The following is a 13,154-nucleotide window of genomic DNA, read 5'->3' as shown; positions in this document are numbered from 1 at the left end:
GGCCAAATGCGTGTGGCGCATTTAGAGCGACCGGATTGGTCGATGGAAAGAGGGCCGGAAAGCACTATGGGCGCGTCCTCATTCCAAATGCGTGTAGCGGATTTAAAGAGACCTGATTGGTCGATGGGAAATAGGGGTCGGTCAGGCAACATGGGGTGTGGCCACTTGCAAGTGGCGCCGGCTGGTCTATGGCATGGCCACACCTCCCTTTGTTGTTGCTCCTATCCCGCGGCTCTTTTTATTCCTTGTTTTCTGATTTTGGGTAGATTTTGCACCTACTAATCCATGGTGGATCAATTTCCTAGTTCGCCTAAGCTTAATTTCGACCGGCAGAGTCTAATATACTGCGCAGGGCGCAAAACCCTAATTTTTGCAAATTAGTCAAGGTAATATCTGAATCTTGTGAATTATCACAAACTTTATTTAATTCTATGTGTTGACACAAAGTTCTTTTAAGTTTATTGCCAGAGAGCAGTATGCTTTCCGACTGAGTACTTTTATGCAAGGACCTTAACCTTGATACTTGGAAATTCGTGTTACTCTGCTGCGAGTGAACACAAATTGTCATGCCATATCAATATTAAGGGTTCAGCCGGGGAACATAGCACAGAAAACATTCAAAGAAACTTATATTAATTGAATAATATAGGCAGGGTGCCGAAATTTACAGAATATATGGGATTGTTGCTACATGCACCATTCTGGATAAATTTCATGAGAAAATATTGAGTTGCTCAATAAATGCGCCAGTGGCGAGGTTGAACACTCATCTGTTTTACATGGCTCCGTTTCTTTGGAGAGTGACGGCATATCAAATGCGAGGATTTTATAATTTTAACCCTGAACTAAAAACCACCATCAACATTAAGTCCCCTGCTTAGCACGTAACAGTGGCATTGTTGTGGGGTAAGCATGAGATGGTGACAGATAAGGATAAAATCAAAAGGGAAAAACATGCGGAGATTGCCAGGAAAATTTTGACTGACCTTTGGCAAGAGGCATGAGTGGTCCTTGATCCTTATGTTGGCGTATTTCTGGCTTGTCCACAGGGAGTTGGTGCTATGGAGTGTTTGCGCCGGTTTGGCCACGGAGCTTTGCGTCACGGAACATTGGCGTTGGTTTGGCCATGGAGCGTTGCAGGTTGAGCGGCTGGTGTTCCTCGTGCTGGCACACTGCTAGCTTGGCCACGGAGCGTTGCAGGTTGAGCGGATGGCTTGGTTACAGAGTATTGGAGGTTGAGAGAATGGTGTTCCTCGTGCTGGCACGCTGCTGGTTCGGTCATGGAGGTTGGTGCCATGGAGCGTTGGCGCTACGGGCCCAGCCGCCTTCTTCCGTGCATGGTCCAAAAGAAAATCCCTCCTCTACTCGAATTCCAAAAGCGCTATGCATATAAAAGGGCGTGATAACTTCCTCCCCTTTCATTATTCGCTCGTCTGCTTCTTGCGTTCATTTGCAGCAGCTCGATCATAGGTGTGCCAATCGTCTTCGTATTTTTAGCCCGGAGTGTAATATCCGTGAGTAGTTGATTAAACTTGGACATTTAGCTCAGTGTTAATGACTTTCTTTGTTAGCGGCGGTAAAGCGAGCGTCAAAGGCAACAAAGCAATCTCCAATAGTTATAATCAGCAGTAAGGCGAGCCAGGAGAACTCAAGGTAGGTTCTCTTTTCTATTTTGCGCATGTAGCCACCCAACAGTACCATCGATCTTCTCCAGAATGTGTAACAAACTCCATTGTACTCTTGGGATGGATGGATGAAATATATGCTCGACAATGATCATGTCAGGGATAATATTGGAGAGTGTAGCCATGTTGTTGATCCTTCCTTGACTTAAAGTTATTTGGTGTGTGGACTGCTGAGTCGGTGTCTGGAAGGCTTATTCTTGCCTTTTTGATTGCGGTGATGATATGTTGAAGATGCTTGTATGGTCAAAATCTTCAGGAACCGCTGGGTGAAGTAGAACAGGCTGAGAGGCATTGCGTTGCCGACGTGCTGCAATCAAGTCTCCAAAGACTTCATTCCAAGCGACATCATTCGAACCATCTTCTGAGTCTTGGACTATTCTATGGAATGTGATGCAATGAGCAGTCCTCAGTTACACTTCCGTCTGGTCATAGATCTGATGGCGTGGCCTGATATGTGAATACCTCCTCGACGTGCTTTTGGAGTCTTTGACACACGTGTGCGGCTTCATGTTGAGGAATTCTTCTATTGCATTTGCTGGTAAGGTGGTTGACGAATTGATGAAGGCGACAATCTTTTGGATTTGTCATTCGTTGATCAGTAGGCGGGAGTCGCACTTGATAGCTCTGCATTGTATCCAACTTCTGGCAGCCCATGCACCCCTTCCATAAAAAAATGGAAATCTAGAAACACCGAATTTGGCTTTGCCGGCGATATGCAGCTTCATGCAGGCCTTAGGTAGGCGGTGATGAGTTCTGAGTAGGTGATGTGGCAGACATGGTGTAGTTGGTATGTGTGGATTGCTGAGGCGCGACTTTCCTCTTTGATTCTTCACTAAAAACAACGCTTATGAATGCCTGAGCCAAATACTGCTTGTTGGCCAGGCGCCTTCCAGATAAGGAGGTGGTGATATCCTTGCGCTACATCTTTTAAGAGTGGTGACCTTGTCACGGTTATGACTTCTTGTGTGACCGTGTCACAGTTATGACTTCCTATGTGACCGTCTCTTCTGAGTTGAAGAGGTCCTTGACAATGAAGGAATCTCATGTAGAGCCTTAGTCCCCAAGTTTGGTTTACATGTTTCTATCTTGTATGATCGGTGAGTTGACCATGATAAAGATATCATCTTGCATCCGTACTGGTGACTCTATTACTTATTCCATGTGAAACTAAAATATGGAGAAGTATGGATTACCTTTGTAGTGGTTGTTGCTATGGTAAAGCTCTGGCTGGTATCAACAAACAAAAAGAAAAATTTCTTGGCAGTAGAAGCGACTACATTGTCGTGGGAACAAAAATAGGTTGGCTGGAATTGCATGGGTGTCCATGGAAGCAAAGGGATTGGTTGGATGCGTAGGCGAGTAAACTGCCACGACCACGAGCTTTGGCGAGATGAATCAAAAAGTGGCCACAACTACGAACCTTGGCTAGTTGTGATCACGATCCTTGACAGGGAGGAGTGTGGCGGCTAAGGCACGATCTTTGGCAGGGAGGAGTGGCGACTTCTGGAGAGAACGTTGAAGCGGCTTCTGGAGCGAAACGTTGAAGCGGAGCGGCTCTTGGAGCGAAACGTTGAAGCGGCCCCTGGAGCGAAACATTGAAAGCGGAGCGGCTTCTGGAGCGAAACGTTGAAGCGGAGCGGCTTCTGGAGCGAAACGTTGAAGAGGCTCCTTCTTAGTTGTTTCCATGTTCGTCTGAGTTTTGGCAAGAACTTCTTGTCTCTCCATTAATTCGATAATCGTAATGGGAAGGTAGGTTTCTTATGGCTCCTCCAATCTCTCGTCCTGACGAAGAAGTGGTGGCAGCCCTAGTGATGATTGGAGGCGTCATGCTCGAAGAAATATTAGGAGTAGCAGTGGCTCTGGCTCTGGTAATAAGAGGTGTCACGTCAAAGGGGATGCTTCCAGTGCTGCTGGTGTTGGTGGTAGAGGATGTAACGCCATGGGACGTGTTGACTGCGCTTGCGGACGGTACATCGGCGTTGGCCATTCCCTTTTTTCTCTCGTCCGATACAGACACATACTCTATTTGCTTAGGGGTCTCTCCACAAAACTGAATTTTCAGGTTGCAAATCCGAGTTTATTGTGTGACGCAATCCTGGCCGCGAGAAGTCCCCAGTCATCCTTTATTGTCTCTGTAACATCTCTATGTCGATTCGCGTCAAGGCGGAGAACCTCCAGTCCCCAGGCGTGATTCCCCTGAATCAATCTTTTCCTGGATAATGCGCTTCAGAGCGTTGCATTCGTTGGTAGGATGATGAATAAACCTGTGATAGTAGTTGGACTACTCCCTCTCGTACCCAAATTTCCAGTAACTCTATAACTCTTCTGATAGACAACAGGAAACGTTGATATTTTGAGTCTGGCTTCTCCCGCATCAGTAGTTGCTGTGGCAAAAATTCTTGCAGGCTTTTGCATGAAGCTCTCTTTGAGGGCGGAACTGACGCTTGAGCGATCATTGATTCATGAGCGGACCGTTTACTTCTACCGTATTGCTGAAAGGTAATTTCTCTTGAGGGGCATACGTCAGCGACGACGACACGTGGTGGCTGAGCTGGATATTGTTCATTGGCGCAGTGTTCGTTTCCATAAGAGTCTTGGTAGATTTCCCCCTCTTCAGGTGCTTCTCTCTTCAGCAAAGAAGTCGTGTACGGACTGTTTGGACAACTCTTTGAACTTCTGCGAGGGTTTGGTGATAAATGTTTTCCAGCAAGGCTTCATAGGCTAGCTCTTTACCTTTGTCTTGTAGATGTTGTGGCGCACCTGGCAAGTCTCCTCCCCTGGTCTTGTAAAATTGTCCTGGCTCTCTGTGTTGGCAGAATCCAATTGGCCGCTCTTATGCTGCTCCCTTATGATGTGGCTACATGCTCCATCAGCATCCTCATTGGTAGAGGCGCAGGCTTTATCCAAAGATTTGACATACTTCGTATTACTCTTGAAATTGGCGGGATCCTTCGGATAAGCCTTTGCTGATTCTTCCCACAATCGGCTTATTATACTCTTCAGGATACAAAGCGTCTCGTTTTGCCTCCTGATAATATCGATTTGGCTGGCAACCATATCCTCTAGGATTTTTTTTCATGTCTTCCATGGTAGTTGGCTTCCAGATATTCATTGCTTCTACAAGGTTCGAATGACCCGAATACATCTGGAAAGAATCTTGGACTGAAATGGGTTTCAATTAACGATTTAATTGTGCCTAAGACCAATTGGGATGGAAATGAAATTGAGAATTAAATTTGCAACCGATAGATTTAATCTCCCACTGTGGTCGCTAATTGTTTGTGGGTAAAAACTGTTTCTGCTGGTTTTAGTCAATTTGGGTGTGTGGATGAGAAACGAGCCTAAATTTTAAACAAATGCACTGCACGGGAGTACTTTAGATTCGAGAGATCAATCTGTACAATCCTGGACTAAATCAAGAAATGGTCGTTCCAGGCTTGCTTCGGTCACAAAGTGGGAAGTGAAGAAGGTGTTGAGACCAGAATGGTTAATTCTGAAGGCGTGGCTATTTTATGACTTGTATCAGAATGTGGAATTGGCTTGTGGAATGTAAGCTATCAGTTCTTTGGTGTTTTCTGGATACTGTGTTGTTGTTAACTAAACGGTTGTCGTTTGGTTGAAATAGGTAGAACCTATTTATACAAGTCATATTGAACGCACCCTGATCTCGAAGAAAGTGGGAATGATTGAGTGATGGAGAAGTGGGGTCGTGTGTAAATGCCAGAAAACCACGTTCCTATTATGAAGGAGACGAGTTAGTTTACACCCACTGCTTCTTTCCGCCACTAACTGCCCTTCTTTATGACACTTTCTTATAATGGGCGTGTTGTACGCCGCACGCTGTAAGCCGCCAGACCAATATCCCGATGAGTATCCCCCAGTTTGTGACATGTTTGATGTCTCGAGTGTTTTCGTGGAAAACGTGTAGAAGGTTGTTATGTGTGGAAAGTCAAAATCAGGAGACTTGCCGCAGGAGAATAGCATATGATGCTATTAGGCTTGTCTTGGATGGTCGCCTAAGACTTGCCACAGACCTGTCAATTCTGTGGCGAATTTGGACGGCTAAGATTGTGACCCATGAGAAAGGGTGGCCATTGATTATGGCCACATTCTGTTGGCGGTAATCAATGGGGAATACTCATCAGGGTTAAATGCTAATTTTCTGAAGCTGCTTCCTAAAGTTAATAATGCAAAGAAAGCTAAACAGTTCAGGCCAATTGGTCTTATGAACTTTAGCTTTAAAATTTCACAAAAATCCTAGCAACAAGACTTGGAAAAGTAATTCACAAGAAAGTATCACCTCAGCAGGGAGCCTTTATCAAGGGGAGAACAATTCAGGAGCAAATTGCCTTAGCATCTGAGATGATAAATGAGATGGGAGTCAAAAGAAGGGGAGGAAATTTTGGATTGAAACTTGACATCACCCAAGCATATGACTCACTGAGTTGGAAATTCATGTTTCAGGTATTAAGCAAATTTGGTTTCACTGATAAATGGCTTCATTGGTTAAAGATTTTAATGCAATCAGCAAAAATCTCAGTGCTAGTTAATGGAGGGCCTGAAGGATATTTTCAAGTTGAGAGAGGACTGAGACAGGGTGATCCTCTCTCACCCCTCTTATTTGTTATAACTGAAGATGTTCTTAGTAGAAATATATCTACAATGGTACAAGATGGGAAAATAAAGTCAACGGTAAACAGAGAAGGCATACAACCATCTCATATCTTTTTTGCAGATGACATTTTTCTTTTCATTAATGCAGAAAAAAGGAATGTTAGGAAATTAATGAAGCTTCTGCAGTCTTATCAAAATGCTTCTGGCCAACTAGTAAATTTGGATAAGAGTAAATGTTTCATTGGAGGTACTAGTGAAGCTAGAAGGATACAAATTGCAGAGGAATGCAAAGTAACATTATCTGACTTTCCAGATAAATACTTGGGAGTAAATCTGGTACCAAGTAACATTAAATCATATCATGTATGGAATGTAGTAGAAATGATGCATGAAAGATTGGCTGGATAGAAAGGAAAATTGCTATCATTTCAAGAGAGGCTCAATCTGATCAAGTTTGTTCTTTGCAGTCTGCCAATATACTCAATGTCTGTATATAAATGGCCAAACAGGGTAATAAAAGAGTGTGAGAAAATAATAAGAATTTTTCTATGGTCAGGTGATCCCTCAACCAGAAAAGTAATAACACTGAAGTGGGGGAGGACTTGGTTTGAGGAGATTGGAGGTTATAAATAAAGCTCTTTTAATGAAGCTATTCTGGAAAATGAAAAATGGATCAGATGATTGGTCTAAATTCTTTCAATCTAAATTCAATAATAAAAAGGGTGAATGGATCACATACTACAAGAAATCTTCAATTTGGCCAGGCATGAAATGGGTGATGAATGAAGTAGAAGAACATACAAGATGGATAGTTGGTAATGGAAAAGACATATCTGCATAAAATGATAAATGGGTGGTGGAGAAATCATTGAAGGAAACATTCCCTGAAAACAATTATATCAAGCAATTCCCTGACATGAAAGTTGCAGATTTTCTTTTGGATGGAGAGTGGATTATTCCTACAGATTTCTAGAGATGATTGGAGTAAATGAATTTCCTGTTACAAATAGTGATAAAGACAGAAGGATATGGACTGGTACAATAACAGGTGATTTCACAGTATCTTCTGCAGTTGAAATCATTAGACAGAAATTTCCTCCAATTCATTGGACTACAAAGGTATGGAATAACTCAGTTCACCCAAGTATAGCTAGTAATTTGTGGAAATTAGCTAGTAATATAACTGCAATTGATGATAATATGAAGAAAGGGAATTTCAACATGGTTTCAAGATGCATTTTCTGCAAAAATGAAGAGGAAACTAGAGAACACATCCTTTGGTTCTGCAATTTTAGTGAAATAATCTGGAAATGGCTTGGAGACATGTTTAGTTTCAAAAATCCCAAATCTTTTGAAGATGTTTTGCAATTTGCAAACCATAAAAGTCATGCAATTAAAGAAATCTGGAGATTGACTTCATTTATAACAATGAAAGAGCTCTGGTTCCTACGAAATGAATGCTTATATGATAAAGGAAAATGTGATATTATGGTCATTAAAAGAAAAGTATTGAAGACTATCTCTGACAGTGAAGTAAGAATGAAGGCAATGATGTGGAACAATCAATATGATCTGCAGGTGCTAAGAAGTCTTGGTTTAAAATCAAGAAGAGTTAAAAGACTCATTGTCAAAGAAGTTTTCTTTACACTTCCAATGCAGGGACAAATACTATTATGTTGTGATGGGGCCTCTAGAGGAAACCCAGGTATATATGGATATGGAATAGTTGGGAGAGATAGCAATGGCGCATTCATCATAGCAATATCAGGTGTCCTGGGGATATCAACTAACTATTATGCAGAAATCTATGCAGTTATCATTGCAAGAGAGTGGGCTATTCAGAACAATTTCCTTAATATTGTTTTCAGAACAGATTCAAAGGCAGTGATTCAAGCATTTGCATCACAGAAACTTCCTTGGTTTGCAGAGACAAGATGGAGAAAAATATGCTCATCTGTGACAGATTGGAGTTTTATACACAGCTACAGGGAGGTGAATTTCTCAGCTGACAAAGCAGCAAAGAAGGGTGCAACCTTAAACAGGGGAGAAAAACATATTTTTGATAGAAAACCAAATTTCTTAAGTTGTCTGGAAAATCCAGATCAGACTTATTATAGAATTAGCTAAACTGCCATTTTAATGACTTCTTTTTTGTTTTTCTTCTTTGGTATTCTTTGATTTCCTTGGTTGTTCTTTTGTAAATTTCTTTGGTTTTTAATAAAATTGGTTATTAAGCAAAAAAAAGGCACATTTTATTGGCGCCTGATAATGACACAATGGTGTGGTTGACATAGTTTGTGCATGCCAGTGGCACGGTGGTGCAAGTAGCGCCTGGCGTAGCCATGGCCGCTAGATTTTGACATATTGGTGTTAGACCCAAATATGGTTTGGCAATATTAGTTCTAGTTGCCACATCAATCCCAATGCTCTGGGTAGCATGATTTGGCTTGGTTGGAGTAGCAACTTCCCTAAATTAGGGTTTGGCGTGCCGATTTGAAGCGACCTGATTGGTCGATGGGAAATAGGGGTCGGTCAGGCAACATGGGGTGTGGCCACTTGCAAGTGGCGCCGGCTGGTCTATGGCATGGCCACACCTCCCTTTGTTGTTGCTCCTATCCCGCGACTCCTTTTATTCCTTGTTTTCTGATTTTGGGTAGATTTTGCACCTACTAATCCATGGCGGATCAATTGCCTAGTTTGCCTAATCTTAATTTCGACCGGCGGAGTCTAATATACTGCGCAGGGAGAAAAAACCTAATTTTTGCAAATTAGTCAAGGTAATATCTGAATCTTGTGAATTATCACAAAATTGATTGAATTCTATGTGTTGACACAAAGTTCTTTTAAGTTTATTGCCAGAGAGCAGTATGCTTTCCGACTGAGTACTTTTATGCAAGGACCTTAACCTTGATACTTGGAAGTTCGTGTTACTCTGCTGCGAGTGAACACAAATTGTCATGCCATATCAATATTAAGGGTTCAGCCGGGGAACATAGCATAGAAAGCATTCAAATAAACTTATATTAATTGAATAATATAGGCAGGGTGCCGAAATTTACAGAATATCTGGGATTGTTGCTACATGCACCATTCTGGATAAATTTCATGAGAAAATATTGAGTTGCTCAATAAATGCGCCAGTGGAGAGGTTGAACACTCATCTCTTTTGCATGGCTCTGTTTCTTTGCAGAGTGACGACATATCAAATGCAATGGTTTTACAATTTTAACCCTGAACTAAAAACCACCATCAACACATGGTTCTGACAAATATTGCTGGATGGGCTCTCTCATCATCAAATCTCCTGCACAACCTCATGTCATGATATGCCTCAATTCTCTTTCATTCAGCTGCAGTGTCGGAACCCTCTTCACTGGTGTTCATCTCCTTTATTGGTTATTCAAACCCACTCTCTGACTCTTCTTCAGAATCACTATCATTGGCACTCCCTACACCCTTTGGTTTCTTTGCTCTTTCTGCTCGCTCTTCCCCTTTCCGATCAACTCTCTCAAAGTGTTTCACCTTCCAAACCTCAAACAAAGCGTCAATCATCTCCTCTTCTCGCCTCTGTCGATCTAACTCTTGTGCAGCAATTTCTTCAGCTTCTCGTCTCTGTTGAATCCTTTCAATTGCACGATGGTATAATTCCTCCAACAATTCTATCCTCAATTTCTCTATCTCCTGATCTTGCAAAGCCAAGGAGAGAGTTTTGGCTTGTTCATATTCTGTCGATGTTGGTGGTGAAACGACGGGAAGAGGATTCTGGGTATTATCAGGGAGGTTTTGATCACCATTGCTTGCCATTTTCTAAATATATCTCTCTTCTCTTAATCTTTGCCTTTTATGGTTATAATTTCTCCGATCATCCGATAAACACATTTTATAGCCTCCTAATTAATATCGTTCATAGCCATTTATGGCGTTTGGTTAAGAGTCATGTCCCTAGACCATGCACGCCGGTTCAATACCCCATACACAGTACTCAAAGTCATCATGATGATTTTAAAATTATCCCACATAACCAGTTTCCTCTAACCTTTCATTTCTGGCTTAATTGCATCTCTTCGGCTTCTCCGCCCAATACACCAAACCTAATTCTCTAACCACTTCTAGCCCATATGGTTCCACCATTATGAATGAAATTGGTAAGCTACCATGCCTTATATTTTCTATTTGGGTTTTAATCTTGGTCTATGATTTTATGCAGGTTCGGATATTATAGCACCTGTTAGGAGGCACCATTGGCTTTTGGGGCACGTCGAGTAGTTGCATGAAGTTTCGCAATACCAACCATGTCACCATAAATGCTTAAAACTCTATACCCAAAAGTAACCAATATCCTTATCATGCCAAGTCTCACCCCATCATTATCACCTACATTCACCCACTGTTATTTCATACCATCCCTCATTACACCTCATCTACCATAATTACATTTGGAAGCATTCATAGTATGCTACAATTTTCAAAAGTAAACAATAATCCAAAAATGTACTTCAAGACCTATAAAACTAAATTCCACCTGAATGAGTATTATTTTTATTGTGCCTCTACCATTATTACGAATGTCTTACTATCCTACCTGTTGAAAACGCTCACATCAATGAATTATCAGTAGGACACAACTATCACGGGCTCTGCAGAAATCACTGATCCATTTCCCAATGCCACTGCCGGTGAACGTCACCAACTAATACCTATCCTGAATCTTTCACAATTTCTTTCTCATCTTACCAGCAGAAACTATAATCTCATTATCATACTTTCCTTTTTTAAGGTTCGATCTTCTAGACGGGTTTATACTTCTTTATCTCTGAATATCTCTATGACTTGTCTTCATTCTTCTCTGATACCCATTGTCTTTTGGCATTATCAACTTCAAATATAAATTCAAATATAATTTTTTTATTTGCATCCAATCCTAGTAGTGCAGATACATACTTATCTCTTAAGTTCACCATTCCTTTTATTGATTATATGGAGAAGTCTAAGTCTGCAAGTGAAGCTCATTCTTCTTCTTCTATTCAAAACCTCTCTTCTGAAACGGCTGAGAAGCTTTCTTTACTCAAAAACCTTCCTGCTTCTCTTTATGAACCTGTGTATATTAATAAAACAGTTGTTCTAGCTGAAAATGATAATAATTGAAAATGGTGTATGGTGGTTCATTTATGTAGTGAAACTTTAGTGCCCACCTCTTCTATCAGATACTACATCTGCTCTCAATGGCCGCTATCGCAAACTCCTACCGTTACGAACGTCAATGGCTTGAGAAAAAAAGTTCTGATCATATTCTTAGCTGAAAGTGGATTTTATCAGAGACAATGAACAAGGCCCTTGGTTTGCCTGTGGTTTTCTTATTGATTTACGAGTCATTCCACCAGCTGGTTGGCCTGCAAATGCTCAAATCTCTTTTGATGAATAAATGATGTGGCTCATTTTGTGCAATGTTCCCAAAGAATGTGTTGAGTTTGAAGACCTGAAACAGCTTACTCTCAACCTTGGAGAACTCCTTGATGCTAAAGATCCTTATGGCAGTCATCCTCCCAGAAAGAATGTAAAAATCTATGTGAGAATCCCAATCAACCGAGCTCTCCCAACTGGTATTCCGCTTCTTACTAGGGGAAGAGAAGAACCCTTTCTCATTGAATGTAGGTACTTCAAGGTCCCAAGAAACTTTTGTCACTCTTGTGATCGTGTTATTAATCATAGAGATGTTGTTTTTCCTAACTGGCTGGAAAAGCAAAAACTTATCAAGGAAGCTAGCTCATCTGCTTCAAAGAATGTCTACCCAGCATCTTCAAGACTAATGATGCCATCTTCTCAAGTACAGAAGCCTCCAGAAGTTACCTCAACCACCCTTGCAGTTAATTCTTCTTCTACTCAAGATGAAGTAGTACCCGATTCACAAAGTCAAATGTTGATATCTCCTGGCTCAGTGGATAAAGGAAAGGCTACAACTATTTACCAAAATACAAGTTTCTCTAATTAGGAGTCCCCTAACTGCTTGATCAATATGGGCCCCTTTTGTAGTATATCCACTTCTCTCAGGATTCATGAAGTAGAAACTGCTCAAACTAAGCAGCTCATCCCTTTGGTAAATGGTTTACCACTTATCCTGAAGAAAGTCCATATTAAAGTTGAAATCCTACCTATACCTAATCCATTACCTGAGTCTGGTAACTCAGGACCCATTCGCACTAGTAACTCGCCTAGAAGGTTCAAACCGGCGGCTACCCCTACCCAGAAAGTTGTTATTCCTATGGCAGCTGAGCATGATGCTCTATCCAACTTAAAGAGGAAAATTAACCCCCGTGTTGAGCTCAGAAAGAGAACCAGATCTTCTTTTCCTCTCCTGGTTGATCCTGTTGCTATCTTCCTCAAAATTGATAACTATGAAACAGATTACTCTACTCTCTGCTCTCCCATCACTAAATTGGGGGATATATCCACCTTCAACTTATCTCAATGCACCTTCAATACCCATCCCTCTCATGGATATTTTGTAAACTTCACTGTACCTACTGATGATACTTCAAATGGTAATGGTGTCTGCAACGATTCCTCTCATGAGGATGCTGATCTGAACCTGGATGCTACCCAAGGAACTAACTCTGCTAGTGGAAATAACAATTCTCAATCTAATGGGAATCAGGGCTCTGCCAATCCGGTTTCTTCTTCTCCCACACCCATTATCTCTGCTTCATCTCATACTGATCCTTCTTGTTTTTCCTGTTGATAATGTGAACATTGTTAGTTGGGATGTGTGTGGTCTTGGAAAAAAAATCAGCTAATAAGGAACTTAGTATCCTCCTTAGGAATATTAACCCTGACATTATTTTCTTATCTGAAACAAAA

Source organism: Papaver somniferum, chromosome 9 (genome assembly GCF_003573695.1).
Source record: "Papaver somniferum cultivar HN1 chromosome 9, ASM357369v1, whole genome shotgun sequence".
In the NCBI taxonomy this organism is placed as follows: Eukaryota; Viridiplantae; Streptophyta; class Magnoliopsida; order Ranunculales; family Papaveraceae; genus Papaver; species Papaver somniferum.
This window is presented reverse-complemented; position numbering follows the sequence as displayed.